General features: G+C 39.8%; 1 protein-coding gene across 8 annotated transcripts in view; it reads left to right on the top strand.

Moving 5' to 3' along the window:
* Positions 1–15,295, top strand: part of ZBTB20 (zinc finger and BTB domain containing 20) — a 473,346-nt gene that overhangs the window by 118,977 nt on the left and 339,074 nt on the right. For all 8 annotated transcript variants that reach the window (XR_010441560.1, XM_064722071.1, XM_064722062.1 and 5 more), the window contains one exon: positions 2,133–2,254. The gene's annotated coding sequence lies outside the window, so the exon portion shown is untranslated. The remainder of the gene's footprint in view (positions 1–2,132; positions 2,255–15,295) is intronic.

Below are 15,295 nucleotides of genomic sequence, written 5' to 3'. Positions count from 1 at the left end.
TTAGAACTACTGAGAGTTACAAAGTTAGTTTCCAGTCAGGACGGAATTGATGTTTCTTCCCTGGAAAGCAGCAAAAAGATGTGTAGCATGGTTACTGTAGAGATGGAAAGGACAATTCCTGGTCTGTATCTCCAGGTGTATTTTCTGAAGTCCTTGAAAGATTTTTCAGGAGCTTCACCATCTTCTGGTAACAGTGGTTCTTAATCACATGCTTTATTATTTGCCTTTGGCAAGAATGCTCAATTCTTTCCATTTGAGTGTGGGACCTTGCCTTATTGCCTCAGGGAAGTGTTACTCTGTAATGCATGTCACTTGAGGCTAATTCAACCTGCCACTTGGAAAATGCCCTTGGTGCAGATTGTAGCAGTGCACCATTATCTCAAGCTATTTTTCATCAGAGGCAGACTGCATCTGTTCTGTATGATCTGTGTGGCCCAACAGTTTATTTTAGGTTAGCATGTGAGGTAGGATTTTTTTACCTTTAAAGCTGTGGGTTTGGCTTCCAGCTGTGCAAAAAGAGTATTTTTCCCTTGTCATACCAAAGCAGCCCTTGACATCACACGGTGTAGGTCTACAGCAGCTTGAACTAATCATGCTGATGCTGCTCTGTTGCTGTTCCTCCACTTGAACAGTTCTGCTGCCTCCCTAGCCCTGACACCCAAGTTTTCTGCCTGGATCTTGAGCTGCAATTAGGGTTTGATGTGGCTAAAAACACATGGAAAAGAAGCCTTCATTCAGCTGAAAGCTCCCTGAACCAGGCACTTGCCCAGTCGTGCTCTAGGGTGGACTTGGAGACATGCGACAAGGAAAGGAAGGAGATGAGGGAAGGATGGGATTGTGACAGCTCCAGTTAAAATCAGCTTACATCATAACACAGCCATGTAAGGTTCTGGAAATGATAACCCAGTGGTCTCAGCAAGATACAGCTGTGAGCTTAGGATATTATAATCAGGGGAGCTGTGGCTTTGGAATTTCCTTCCTCTCCTGTTTTCTAATGCATCATTTTGGTATACATCAGAAATGCTGAAGATCACACACCTCAACCTTTGCACCCTTTAAAAGGGAAAATGATATGAAGGCTTGATTAATTTCTTTTATGAGGTTTGGTTGCTGTATGTCACTAGAAGCAGATCAGGCAGAGGGAAAAAAAAAGAAAACATTTTTGTAAGCAATAGGGAATTTTCCCCTTTGAAAAAGAGCTAAAACTTCATTAACATTTCAGCCAGCTTTAAATTAAAATTTGCATCTGAAAATAATCCATAATGTGTTTTGAGTGCCAGCGAGTCATATCAGAGCAGTATCAGCACAAAGTTTCTTGTGCTTACAGCTTGTGATGTGGCTCCTGTATGGTCAGTAACAGTGCGCCCCTCATGCTGGAGTGAGAATTCCCATGGAATTAACACTTGGCCTTGTGCTGATTTTACAAAGCCAGTGTGCCCCAGGCCACATGGCTGGGTGGGGCAAACTGAGTGGAGCAGATGAGTGCTGGGTCCTGAATTCTACACCTGCTTTGTGTGCAGGCTTGCGTGGCCTAGTGCTTTTTACCAAGAATAGTCCTATTCCATTCCATTGCAATAGGTCTGTTTACACCAGAAGAGGTTTCTCTTGTAACTCTGCAAATCTCTAATGTTCTCTTGTAATTTCCATTGGACAGGCCCTTTGAGCATGCCACCAGTGTGATTGGGTCATCTTTCACCCATCCCTACACCACTGATCAGTGATACTTTAATTTTTCTGCCCCACTGTGCACAAGTCATTGAGTTTGGTGTTGGGAGGAGAGGTCAGAAGTGAAGCTAGCAGCTCTGCTGTGCAGACAGGACAAATGGGAAAACTGCTCTGTATCCCTAGGTTTTGCACATGTGAGAGCATGTAGGCATCTGCAGCATGCAACCTGAATGTTTGGGTTTTTTCTGCAAGGTTTTTATGTGAAGTATACATGGATTCAATCTGTAGCTGTCCAGAGCAATTGGTACCCCAACTGCAGAGCCTTTGGAGAAAAACACTTTGCTGATTGTATCATGCTTTTGGTGGGGCATGAGCTGGAGTTCCTGACAACTGTTTCTAAAGGGTTTTCCTTCATGCAACGTCTTAAAAGATAATTTTCTCCTCTTTTTTCCCCCCTCTCTCCTTAGGGAACTAGAGGGCTTGACGCATCCTTTACATCCTGCATTTACTCTGACCACAGTCCCTCCCTGTTCTCACGAGCGGAGCTCAGCCCTGCTTCCCTTCCTGTTGATTCCCAGTCAGCTACATGGTAAGTTTTCATTATCTCTAGACTTCTTGCCATGAGGTAAAGCTCTGGCAGACTCTCTCTAAAATCCATTAGCACTGGGCATTGAGGGCAGAGCACTTCATGCCCATCAGAGAACGTTCAGTTGTATTCCAGGCTGACTGCAAGGAAAGGAAGATAGTATTGAATTAGCATTGGTGCTGAACTTCAGCATAGATTGTTATAGGAATAAAATATGAAGTAAAATATGTGACAGAATTAAATCCATCAGTTCTAATAAAAGAAACAGAAGAAAGCAAAGAAATATTGGACCCTTAAATCCCATTAACCAGGCCAGAGAGAGAATGCGTTAAAAGGAAGCTGCACTGTATCTTTTTTCATTGTTTGATGAAATAATCTTTTTCACCCTTTAAGTAGTGTGTTTAAAACTCCTAGTATTTCTGAAACAAAGGGAATATACAGCCACCGAGCTAGCTGGTTTTTATACCTTCCTTTCTGAGTATTGTCCTTCAGTGCAATACAGAGCCATTTCTTTGTTCTCACAAGCTAGCAGTTAAATTGTATGTAAATGTATGCAAATTAGATGCTGTCTAATAAAGAGAGTCATTAGATGGAAGAAATATTTAGTTTAGAGGGAAAAAAGAGAAGAAAGCAGGTGTATTTTGCAATAGAAAAATGTGAGATTGCAAAAGCCCCTCAAACTTTGGGTGAAGGCTTTTTATAAAGCCATTAAAATATTTTCTAAAAGGCTTGCCCTACTCTTGGTCCTATTTTCTGTGTGTATTTTTATGTACATGTACTTCTGTGTTCCTAAAACTCACTGGCTGTGCTATGTATACAGACATGGAAGTATTGTACTCATAAGTATTTTATTTCTTTAAATCATATAGCTGTGAATTTACACACATGCACCTTGTACTAGGGTGTGTTTTCTGCTTACTGAGTAGAGAGAGGTGGAATTCATGTGGTAAATTTTATTTTCATAGACTGATTTATTTGTCATATGCCCTGACTGGGTACCTTTTCCCACTAAATAATCTTCCTCCATTTTGTCAACCCTCTCCTCAACAATTTCAAAGCTTTATTTTTCCCCCATTTTATTTATTCACCAGTGCTCTGTGCCGGATGCATTTCCATTCTTTCACTTACATTTTCTGCCAACTTATCCCTTTTGAGGTATGGACCTGATTTAAGCCTGAAGCAGCAGTGACCTTTCTAAACATGAAGTTGCAGCTTTACTGTCAGGTGTCATAACACTAAAATGCTCAGAATGTGAAGCTTTGTGTCATCCAAAACTGGAGATTCCACACCTATGGGTGGAGCATTTATATACATCTAGGTTCTGACAGATTTAAAATATGTGAACCTTATTTTCTTGCCACTTTTAAGGAGATGAAATTTGAGACTTGTCTCTCTCTACCTTTTGAATTCTACTCCTGATCTTTCAGCACTTCAGTTTGAGTGGGCCAGTATACAAAGGTGATATGGCTCAATTATCTTCAAGTCTTTGCTGTATTTTGTTTCTGATGGGCAGTTAGCATGGTTTCAGGCAGAGACAATAGCTGTATGTCAACTTGCCTATTTTTTCTTTTGCAATTTTGCAAGTCTGGAAGTCTAAAGACATATATGTATATGTGTATAAAATATATGTATATAAAAATAATGTTGTTTAAATATTTACATACAAAGCCAAAGGACTGGCTTCCTTCCCAGAATTACTGGAACTACCTTCCCCAGGAACATTTGGACTTGAGAAATCTCTACAGCAACACATTTTTACTGAAACTAAACAACTTGTGAAGTGAGTAACTCGCTCTGTACCCTTCGTTGTTCATATGGGTTCTTTAGCTTAGACTGATGGAGAGACCTCTCTGCATGGGTAGTTCATTTCCAGCTAATTATGATAAAATTATCTTTTATTGCCATTTCCATCCCTCAGTTCCTCATAGGCTTATTTTATGAGAGATATCTTACAAGGGAAGCTTGGACATAGTGGGAATATGTTTGCCACAGTTCTAGGACAGGTCCATGCTGTGTGCTGCATCTGAGCAGTGCAGTCTGGGCACTGCATTCCTTTCTAGACAGCTAAAGATCAGTCAGACTGATCACTCAGAACAAGCTGACCCCCAGCTGCCCAGTGTCCCAACCACCCTGGCCTTGGCAGTCAGCAGAGAAGGCACAAAGTGTCTGCTACCCAGTGGGAAATGTAGGCAGGGTGATTGTTAGGGCATGGTGGAGGTTTGGCAGTGAATATTTCAGGTAATCTTGAAGGCATGATAGAATATGTACAGTGAAGATTGTGAGGAACGCAAAGGAAATCTGAGCTGTACTATAAGGAAGCTAAAGAGAGATGAGGTTAAATTGAGGAGTAACAAGGGATGTATTGGTGACTCGGAGGGATGAACCCATGTTAGCAAGCAGAAAATGTTGGTGTTTTACTGACTCACTTGGGGCACCACTCTTCTAAGCTGTCTGGTATTGAATGTCCAGAAGAGCTGAGTCATAAGTGATGCAGGCATTTAATATGGATTTTTACACAGAGTTTGCAGTCTAAGTATAGATATGCACATTATTTAGATTTTTAGAGGTGATGGTTAATCTTGAAACCCTAATTGGGAGATTTACACTGGACATGGGACAGGCTGCAAGCAAAGTACCTTCTGTCTCTCACATTATTGGTCTGGTTGCAAAAAGTACACGTAGATGAGTGATACTCACATGGGAGAAGAACAGTGTAGGCTTAGGGGCAGGGATCTGATGAATTCCACATTCCTTCCCATGCTTCCTGTGGTCTGGAATAATTGTTTGGGGCAGGAGAGAATTCAGTGCCTACCTACTTTTGAGGATATGCATCTTGCTGCCTTATCCATCTCAACAATAATACAGCTTTCCTACTCTTGAAGTACATTACAAGCATATGTATGCATTAAAAGATGTGAGGCTTCTGTATCTTGTGATGATGAATCCAATAACAGTACTGTAGACAGATATGGGAACCAAACCCCTGGTGCATCAGATCCTGTTAATGTCTTCAGCTTCAGCAATGGGAGGCACAAGAAATCCTAAGTTGTAGTAGTGGAACAACTAATTTTTTTCATTAGTGATCTTGATAGTAAATGAGAATTTTTAAAGCTGTACCTCTCAGGAGCTTGTGCAACTTTAAAGAAATAGTTTTAAGAAATAAAATATGCCACACTAAACTAATCCTAGAGCTAAAGTAGAGGCATCGGGACTAGCAGCTTTTGCTATTACCTACTGCTTATTATTGTTATTATTATTATTTCTTTTTAATTATGCAAAGTGCTAATCAGTTTGATTATGCACAGTGCTAATCAGGTTAATTATGCAAAGTGCTAATCAGTTATTCTCTAAGCACACGAGGAGAGCAGAGGTGCTGGCAGTGAATGGTGGTTCTAGATGGGGGTAGTCACGGCAGTCATTCCTTATTAAAAGAGGAGTAGGTGAGATGATAGGGGTTTTTGCTTCCATTAAAAAGTAAATAATTAAAAAAAGGAAAGGCATGAGTGGGATAGTTCTGATGGGGTAATTCTTCTTTCACAGCAAGGCAGACTTTTTTTCCAAGTCAGCTCATGCTGTTGGATAATTTCTGTAGGAGTTTGAGTGCACTGATTTGGGCAAATGTATTGCAGGAGAGTCTTTTAATGGCAAGGGTGCAAGGTGCGCCCACTTAATAGGTCGTGGTGCATAACTAGAAAAAACACAAATTAAGAGAGTTTGGTCAATCTAAGAGAGTCACCTTTTAAGCACTGGTAAGTGGGATAGTGATAATGTAAGGTGGATGGCAGTTGTTCCTGTATGGCTGAGGATCCTGTATGTGCATACAAAATGTGTTTCTTTCAGTGTAATGCCTTTAAAAGCTGCAGGAATGGAGGGTTCCTTATCAGTGGAACATATATTAGGCTGTGTTTCTTCTTCTCCTTTAGCACTAAATTAAAAACTAGAATTTTGGATTCCTGTGAAACAAGATCTGTTTTCACTAAGCTATGTTCTCCCATCAATTACAGAAGATTCAGTGTGTCTCTCTTACTATGCTCAGTGTCTAATATCTAAGCAGCATTCCTTATTTGATTATGTTTCAGTATTGGTGTGGGATACATAAGCAGTACTTTTTTCAGTTAGTAATGGGGATGACATTCCCAGAGCAGAAAGCTACTTGCTCATAAAAGTCCTGGGTAAAGGATCTTAAGAGATTTTTGAAGTCATTAAAACAAAAGACTGTTTCATATGAGGCCATTGGTACTAGAAGGTTACTACACAAGCAATGCAAAAGAAATTTTTTTAAAAATTAGGCATTGAAGGCACTAACTTATGGGAAGGCATGACAAATTTTAAGGTGCATTTCGGGTAGGAAGTAAAGCAAAGAATCACTAATATATGGCTTAAACCAGAGCCTGAAAATTCATAATATTTCCTCTTGGCTTTGTGACTACTCTGCAAGACACTGATCCTTAAAACAAGTTTACTACCAAATATGTGGTTACAGATGTTCATCTATTCTTATAAATTCTTTCTGGTGTTGGAAAACTAGACAAATCAATCATCCAGCATCAAGTCTGGTGCCTTAGATCTGGAGGAGGGGAGTATGTGATGCAAATAACTTAAACGAGGGGGGACACACCAGACACAGTGTCCTGAGACTCTGCATGCTTTGCTGCCTGAGCATCCACATCTTTTCAAGTGGGAGTCAAATCCTGAGAAAAGAAAACTCAGAAGGTTTCATTTTCCTGTGGATATTTCCCTATAGTATTTTAAAGCTTCTGTAGAGTCAGAAGACCCTTGGAAGGCCAGCAGCATAAACTCCACCACATCGTATTTACATTTTAGAAATATAAATCTACCTGAGACATAATCATGACTTCTGTTGAATTTCACCATCTCAGATGGCTGTCCTTCTGATGAATTGGGGAACTAGAAAGGCAAAACTCACATTCTGCTGCTAATCCTACTGCTTTCTTTGTAACCCAGATAAATTGCATTACCTATTACCTTGATGGCAAATATGGTTAATGACACAGACCTAAGGCAGAGGAGATGGTTTGTGAGGCAAGCCTATTGTTTGTTCTCAGAACTAAAGGGGTTATAGAAATCCTGAGTACTGTGGAGAATTGTATTATTAAGAATCATCACCAAATCTTATGATATTGTGTCAATTAGTGCAAGATGGCGCCAAAATAGTTTGTGTATTACTAAAGAGTGAAATCAGTGGATGGAGAAAACTCAGTTGCCTTGACATGAAACTAATGAGTTAGCAACAAATGAGGAAACCCCAATAAGCAAATCTGTGCCTCCTGTGCTTGAAGAAGTGTGCCCTGAGTGAACAGGGAAGTCAGTTGTTTTTATGGCAGAAAGTCATTGCTTCAAAAACTCCTTTTGCATTTTCTTGAGGGCCTGGTATTGAGAGGTGCAGGCTAACAGCTACTCAGCCCTGTAGGAGCTGAGTCTGCTCATTGGCATTCACACAACTGGGAGCTGGTGGAGAATTAATAACAATAAGATTTTAAACGTTCAGCCTGACCTTTTAAAGTTACTGACCTGCATTCAGGTTACAAATACACAGCAATTTTCTCTTGAGCAGAAAGATTCTAAATGTTAAATCAGTAACTCAATCAGACTAGCAGCCCTTCTCCTCTCTGTTCTCTCATGCCTAGCTGCCATGACTGGAGTAAAGGAACAAGAAAACGATCTAAACATATCCATATCTTACTGTGACACCAGTACTTGGAAGAAGCCCCACTGACATAAACTAACACAAAGTGACACATTGTTTAAAAAGTTGTTTCGAATGTCTTCTCCCATTGATCTTCTTTAAGGAAGATAAATAAACACTGTGTGTGGTGCAGCCAGACTGAGTATTTTTGCTCCTACAAATGTTTATACATTCTCTGGTGGTTGTTTGTAACGCTGTTTGTTGACTGTAAATTCCAGACCTGCATGTTTGCAATGTATACATTTGCAGGAGCAGTGCAGTTTGGGGAGTGCAGTCAGGGTAGTGCCTCTTATGACCACTACCAGGTGAAGAGTGGGTGGCTTGTTTTTCTCCTCCCTCCAAAGTAGTGAATTTGTCTTTGTGCTCTCAGTGAAAGAGATGGCTGTGGTGGCAGGAACTTCAGTAAAGCAGGACTTTCAGGTCTGTGAGGAAAGCCGTATAGGATTTGTCTGGTAGCATCAAGTTGGTTTTTTTTTACCTTTACATCTAATTAACAAATAACTCTATTGCACTGTCAGTTCATTCAGTGGTGATGAGGATGATGTGTGTTTTCTCTCAGGAGGAAGTGACTGAGGTTGGTACAGATGACAAAATTCCTGTTGGCTGAGAGCCCTCCTGCCCCTCTGTTCCTGTTTCACAGTTCTCTCGCCAGTCTTTGAAAAAATCTTCCCTTTCTCACTTATCATTATTATCAGCATCTTAATTCCCAGGGCAGTGGGATTGTGTAGAAGATTTGGGGAATGATGCAAGCACTTTCTTCCACTGAGCTGAATGAGCATAGCTGCCTGAACATAGTGAATGTGTAGGAACAGTTCAGCTTAATCAGTCACTTATTCTCCTGTTAGGTGGAATTTCCCTTGAACCCATGCTTCTGTTGTGTTTGTGTAAGTTAAAATTACATGTTTTGGAGCTTCCAGCTTGCCTTGCACTTTCCTTTCTGCTCTCTCATGTACTTTATCTACATTTATTAGATGCTGGTTTTGCTGCCTTGTAGTTACCATCACAGAAACCACTCTCATTTGAGTATGAGTTTTGTTAACATGTAAAAATTTTAATTTGTTCTAGTAGCTTTAAACATAAGTTTTAGGAGAGCTGCTTCTGCCTCAGGTGGGCTGTTTATAAATCTGCTACTAGAAAAAACATTTGGTTTTGCCCATGCTTAAATCTTCTGATAGCATTTAAGAGTTCTTGTGTCTTCATGGCTTGGAATGAAATCAACTGAAGGACCTTTGTGGCAGGGAAGTTTGGTTTTGTTTGGTTTTTTTGTTCTGCTCTATGCTTGTGCATCTCACCACCCTGACAATAGCTGTTCCATGAAAATAAGAAGGACCTACTGCAGTTATGAGCTTCTTAATGAAGCCTCTCAAAAGGCAGAGGTCTGTCTGGTGGTCCTGCAGCTCACCATACTGTTGATGGCCACAAAGCCCTGATATATTGGTATGTAGAAGATACTGTTTGGAAATTCAGGGAATTAAATGCATGGAGAGGGAAAAAAAAGTGAAATAGTATTCCGTTTACATAAAGTCACACCTATGAACACTGGAACTGAAATTGACAGAGCAACCTTAATTCAACTTTCCTGTGCTTTTCCAGTTTTTATGTGATCACATGCTGGTTTTGGTGGGAACCAGTCTTCTCATAAAACACTTGATGGACCTGGTCTGTGGTAGAATAATTCCAGAGATTTTTTAGTAAGAGGTTGTTTTCTTTAGGGCCAGTTGCCTCACTTACTGCAAACACTGGAAATTGTTTAGTAAATGAGGCAGAACATGGCAGAAAAGAAAAGGGTGCTTTTATTCTCAGGATTACAGTGAGAGCATGCCTGTGCTTAAAGCAAAAAATATGCTTGGATTGAGTTGCTTGTAAAATCAGACATCTTTTGGTGGGCTGCAAAGCAAGCTAGTATTTCTGCTTTCTCTTACCAGTTCAGTTGTTTTAACTCTTTACTACTTCTACCTTTTAAAACATTCTGTTTGATTTCCTTTAAAGAACTAAATGAAGTCAATACCAGTAGTTGCAGCCTACCCAGGTCTTGCATCACTTTTCTGGTATGTGAAAGACTTTTTTTTCCTTTTTTGGTTTTTTTTTTTCTTTACTCTCCCTATGAAATTGCAGTTTCCAGGATTTTGACTTTCAGTTGGTAGGAAATGCACTATGTTCCACATTTATTCACTGACAAAAGTGCACACAACTCTTCCTGACACTTTGACAGTTTAGTGGGAGATGCAGCACTAAGTAGAATGTGTCTGTCTGTAGCCAGGTCCATTTTCTAAGCACTGGGAATTCAGCTGTTTTCTTGCAAATTCTTTTTTTCATATTTTATTACTTCACAGTGAATACAAAGAGTGCTTGTTTCTTTCTTTCTTCCTTTCTTTCTTTTTCTTTTTTTTTCCTCTCCAGTTGACACAATCAGTATTATTTGAAGGAAAAAAAATTACACACAGAATGGGAAATAGGGTGGGAAAATGTAATAGGAACTGCAAATCTTTTCTGTCTTGTCTGAGTAAATGAGAGCTGATGAGAGATGCCGCACAATGAGGTCTAGGGAATGCTTGCTGAACTGGTATATAAAGATTGTTTCATTTTGCTTCATTTCATTTTACTGTATTGAATTTGAAAGGGAAAATTGCAGCGGACATGAAAGTTTGCTGTAGAAACACCTTCAGTTGCAGTACCCTTGACGTGAACCTGGGCAAACATGAAAGGGAACGTTAAATAAAGTAGCGTATGAATTGTGTAGGTGTGCTTCAGAGGCTACTTTTTGAAGAGTGCCCTTTCACAAAGAGTGGCCCTGCCTCTCAGGTTATTCTGCTACTTCTGTTTTTAATCTCTTAAGGTGTCATTCTGGGCTGTCTTTTGGATTTTTTGTAATTTGGTAGTGGGGGCAGAGAACTCAAAACCATACAGTTTTGCAAGACTATGTGGTAGTATTTTTGAAGCCAGTCTTCAAGAAGACTGAAAGAAGATTGTTTCTTCCCCCATTTATGCCCACCCTAAAGGTTCTTCTTCCCTTTTCAAATGAGTATAACTCAGGGGAACTTGATTCTAGGTGGGATACTGCTAAAGCAATGCACTTCTGTACAGACAATTTTACTTTTACCTTGCATGTTACAAGCTGCAGTGCTTCTGTCCAACTGGAGTAACTGCACATTGTTTGCTGGAAGGAGCAGGTGTGAGTCAAGTTAATCTGATTTTTTTTTTCTTGTGCTACCTTAGGCATTGTTAATTTTCAAAAAAGTAGGATTGTTTATGCCTAAGTCAAAGTCAGTTGAGTATGTCTGAAGTAAAGCACCACGAACAGCAAACATTGCTGCATAATAGCTCTGACAATGCACAATATAAGATTTGACATTCCTGCCAGAGCCATTACCCTTGGGAGAGATCTTTGATGATAAAACAACTAAAAATTGAACTTTTTTTCTTATCTAAATATGTAAATTGTAATGATCAGAAGCAAGATTCAGCATCCTTGTCTTCAGAGTTCAGCTGGTGTGTTCTCATGGCAGGTTCATGTCATGAGCAGATTTAAGACTCCTGGAGAATTTTTTTGCCATCTGGAAGCTTCTGGATTTCTGTGGGGAAGGCATGCTTGGCAAGCATTTGCCTGGAAAGCATTATGCTTTGTACACACCTTCCCAATCAAAGTCCTAGAGAGTGAAGAGGTGGGAGTAACATTGGTGGGCACTGGAAGAGAAACAAAGGGGGGTGGTTTTACTTTTCTCCAAGCAAAGGGGTGGTGTAATGGCATTGTGTAACACAGCTCTTCTGCTACTCTGAGGGTTAGGGAACGATTGGGTAGATTATTTAATTCCTCCCCCCTCCACCCCTGCCATTAGCACTGCCTCTAAATGGAGACCTGCAAGTGCAAGGGTACCCACAGGGATATCAGTGTCTCTGGATGCGATTCATCCCAAGGAACGTCGTTCAGTTCAGTAGCTAAAATCTGGCTGTTGCTAAGTACCATGGCTTCATCATCCCAGTTCAAGCACAGTCCACTTCTTTTCATGGCTATGGTTCTGGAAGTGGAAGGGTTCCTCATTGTTTGTTTTTATTTTCCCTGATAAACTTCATAGGCTCAGACAGGGAAATCTTGGATAACAGAAAAGAAGTGACAAAACCAAAATTCTTCTTGACACAGAAGTGGATGGAAAAGGGACAAAGTTTTCCCAATGTCATAGGTAGATGTAATGGCTATGGAGCATTAAGAAAGATCTAAGAATTTAAAAGCTGATTGAAATGCAGAACATGTTGGGATATTTGAGGGATGGGGTAAGGCAATTACTCTTTTCTGTAAATTTTTCTAGTCTGAGTCTTTATGCTGTGCAGTCTGACTAGCTATGCTATTTCGTATACAATAGTAATTCAAGGAATATTCTTTTTAGCAGAATAAACAAATTTTTGCTGCTTGACATGTGAAATGTTTGTGCTAGTAAATTCCACAGACAGGCTCTTGCCCCCCCCCAGTATTGTTTTGTCTGATTATACAATCTTGAAAGTTTAGAATTGACTGGTTTACTGTAAGAAGCATTAAGTAAATGCAATCTCCCTATTTTTAATAACAGAAGCTCAAATTTCATGTGAGATCACACCAGTACTCCAGTGTAATTAAGTTTATGGTTTTCTTATGCACTTCAAATTCCTGTGATGTGCAGTTAATAGTATTTTTCAGACAAGTATTAGGACACCTCAGCACTGATGCCAGTGTAGGATGGTGTCTAACAGCAGTGCAGACACCACAGAACAAAGGATATTGCAAGACCGTCTTATAATTTGTCTAAAAATATGCATGACAGCAGAGCTCTTTTTTTTACCTGAGTTTAGAGAGTGATAAGGCTTTAAATTAGAGTGAAGCTTCATAAATGAATCAGGCATGAAACAAGATTTCCAAGCTTGTCTTATAGTCCATTGTCTATTGAGAGTGAAATATGGCTGGGTATCAGATCTTCTGCAACTTGGATTTTGTGTAATGGGTGTACCTCAAGTCCATTTTCTTCTATGAGCTGTTATAAGACTGCATAGGAAGTTCTGTAGAAAAGATTTGGATGAACTTTTCATCTGATTACATATATACAGATACATTTTTTGTTTGCTTGTTTGCTTGCTTAAAGGAATCATGATTTTTCAATACAAGAGCATTCTTTTTCTATTTCTAAGGAAAGAAAATAATACTAAAGATGACTAAGAATTCCAGAGAGGTAGGCTGGAATTAAAAATATTTAATTTAAACTGGTGGAGATTTTTTGTTTACGTCAGAGAAGTTTTGATTTTCAAATGTTTTGAAGATGAGGGCCAAAATTTTCATTTCATAAAGAGGAACAATGTTTCTGACTTGGCTCCATCTGACATGCTTGTTGAACACTGAAACTTAAAATTGTACTTCCTCAGGCTAGGATGTAGAGCTGAATCTGCACATACAGGTTGTGTGACAGTTCTGTAAATTAGAATGAGACCTGATTATTCCGATATCTTGGACTGTGGGGGCCTGAGTCTGCAGCATCAAGATTTTGTGATTCTTGAGATTGGGCTTGGTTGTGTACAGAAGCGTTGGAAATGCGCCCCTGATTCCTTTCTGCAATGATTCTCTCAGATACAATGGGGCTGTCAGGCTTGCTGACAGTAAAGGCAAAGATCTCACGTGTCAGTCAAGCCTCTCCTGCCTTGGAAAGCTGAAGAACAGCTTGCTTTATCTAAGTATTTAGGGACACAGCAAAGACCAAAAGGTGATATGTGGGCCATGTTTTCAGTCACCTTTTCAGCTTCTGAGCTAACTCCTGTGCTGTGTTTTGGGGACAGCAGATCTGGGAAGTCCCTGGCAGGTATCCATAGAATAGCCCTTCCCTTACTTTATTAAAACAGCAAATGCAAATGCTAACCAACTGTTTTGTTCATGCAGATCTTTGCCCATGCAAATTTAGACTGCTGGTTTCCTTCATTACACATAAAGTGGTTGGAATGTCCTTTTGAGTGGGAAATAATAGCTGGGATATTTCAGTAGCACCACTTTTTATTCTCTTGGCTCCTTAATCAAACGAGAACCACGCAGACTTCAGTGTGACTGATACAGCAGGGAGGACTACGGGGTTTGGCCCCTCAGGTATTACCTTGTGTCAATCCTATGGGAATCTTTCTTTGTGTGGTATCTGCCTTTTAGGGGGACTCTTGGGGGTGGGAAGCAGCACGGTTGGGACAGGCAACGGGAGTACTTGCTGTGGCTTCAACTGCCCATTGCTGGCTGGGAAATGCTAATTGACATTTGAGAGAACGTACTCTATATGAGAAAGTGACGAGTGAATGGAAATTAAAAGAAAAGGGTTGAAAATAGAGCTGTAATCAATCTAGCCCTGTATCTCAATAAGCCAGGGGCAGTATTTCATAGTGAATTTGGGGCAGATATTGCAGCAAGTGGCACAATAGCAGGGGGTCTTCCCCCCACTCCCTCCTCCCCTGCCATTAAATCTACATTTGGAAGGTGGATGGTGCTGACTCATAAATTAAATTGGGGTAATACATACAGTGTATATATATTTCTGTCACTTTGTCTCAAATTAAACACGAACCTTCTCCCCTGACAAGATGATAGAAAAGTTAATTGCTCGCCCTGGCTTTAAATTGGAATTTGAATTTGCAAAATGCTAAAGGTTTATGAGATCTAAATCATGAGGAGCTTAAATTACATTCCTGTGATAAAATATTAATAAATCAATTAAAACATAAGCCGAGTATAATATTACTTTTTTTGTAGGAACCTTGAACACAATAATTCATTAGAGTGTGCAGTAACAATTATTGTATCTTTTTTAATTTTCTTTTTTATTAGTTTCTCTTTTTTTAAACTGGGGAAAAGGCAACATCAGATGGGAAAACACCACACAATGGTGGAATATTATCCTGCTACCAAATCTAGTCATCTCCTAGTAACGATGCATGTACATACAAAAGCATCTGAACACCTTGAGCTCCACACATTGCACCATGGCTCCACTATAAGAAGACTCACTCACTGAAAGCTGGGGGCTGGTTTTTCCCTTTTCACCATGGGAAAGAAAGGCAGTAGTATGGGAAGAAGGGAAAAACCCTTGGTCCTCCTGTTTTGTTTTTTTTCTTTTCCAGCTTCTTTCCATGCCATTTTATCCTTTTCTTTTTTTCCTTCTCCATTCTCTTTATTGGTATAAGATTGGTATGATTTCAGTGTCAAAACTATCAAAAAATTCACAAATCTCTCTGTAAAACTGGCCTGAGTTTTGTGTTGGGGAAACTCAAGTTCGAATTGAATTTTGTTGCTAGATTTTTAGTTATGTTTTGAACAACTCTCACAGCTCTAATCTTTACATAACCCA

The sequence above is a fragment of the Zonotrichia leucophrys genome, chromosome 1, assembly GCF_028769735.1.
Source record: "Zonotrichia leucophrys gambelii isolate GWCS_2022_RI chromosome 1, RI_Zleu_2.0, whole genome shotgun sequence".
NCBI lineage: Eukaryota > Metazoa > Chordata > Aves > Passeriformes > Passerellidae > Zonotrichia > Zonotrichia leucophrys.
This window is presented reverse-complemented; position numbering and strand designations above follow the sequence as displayed.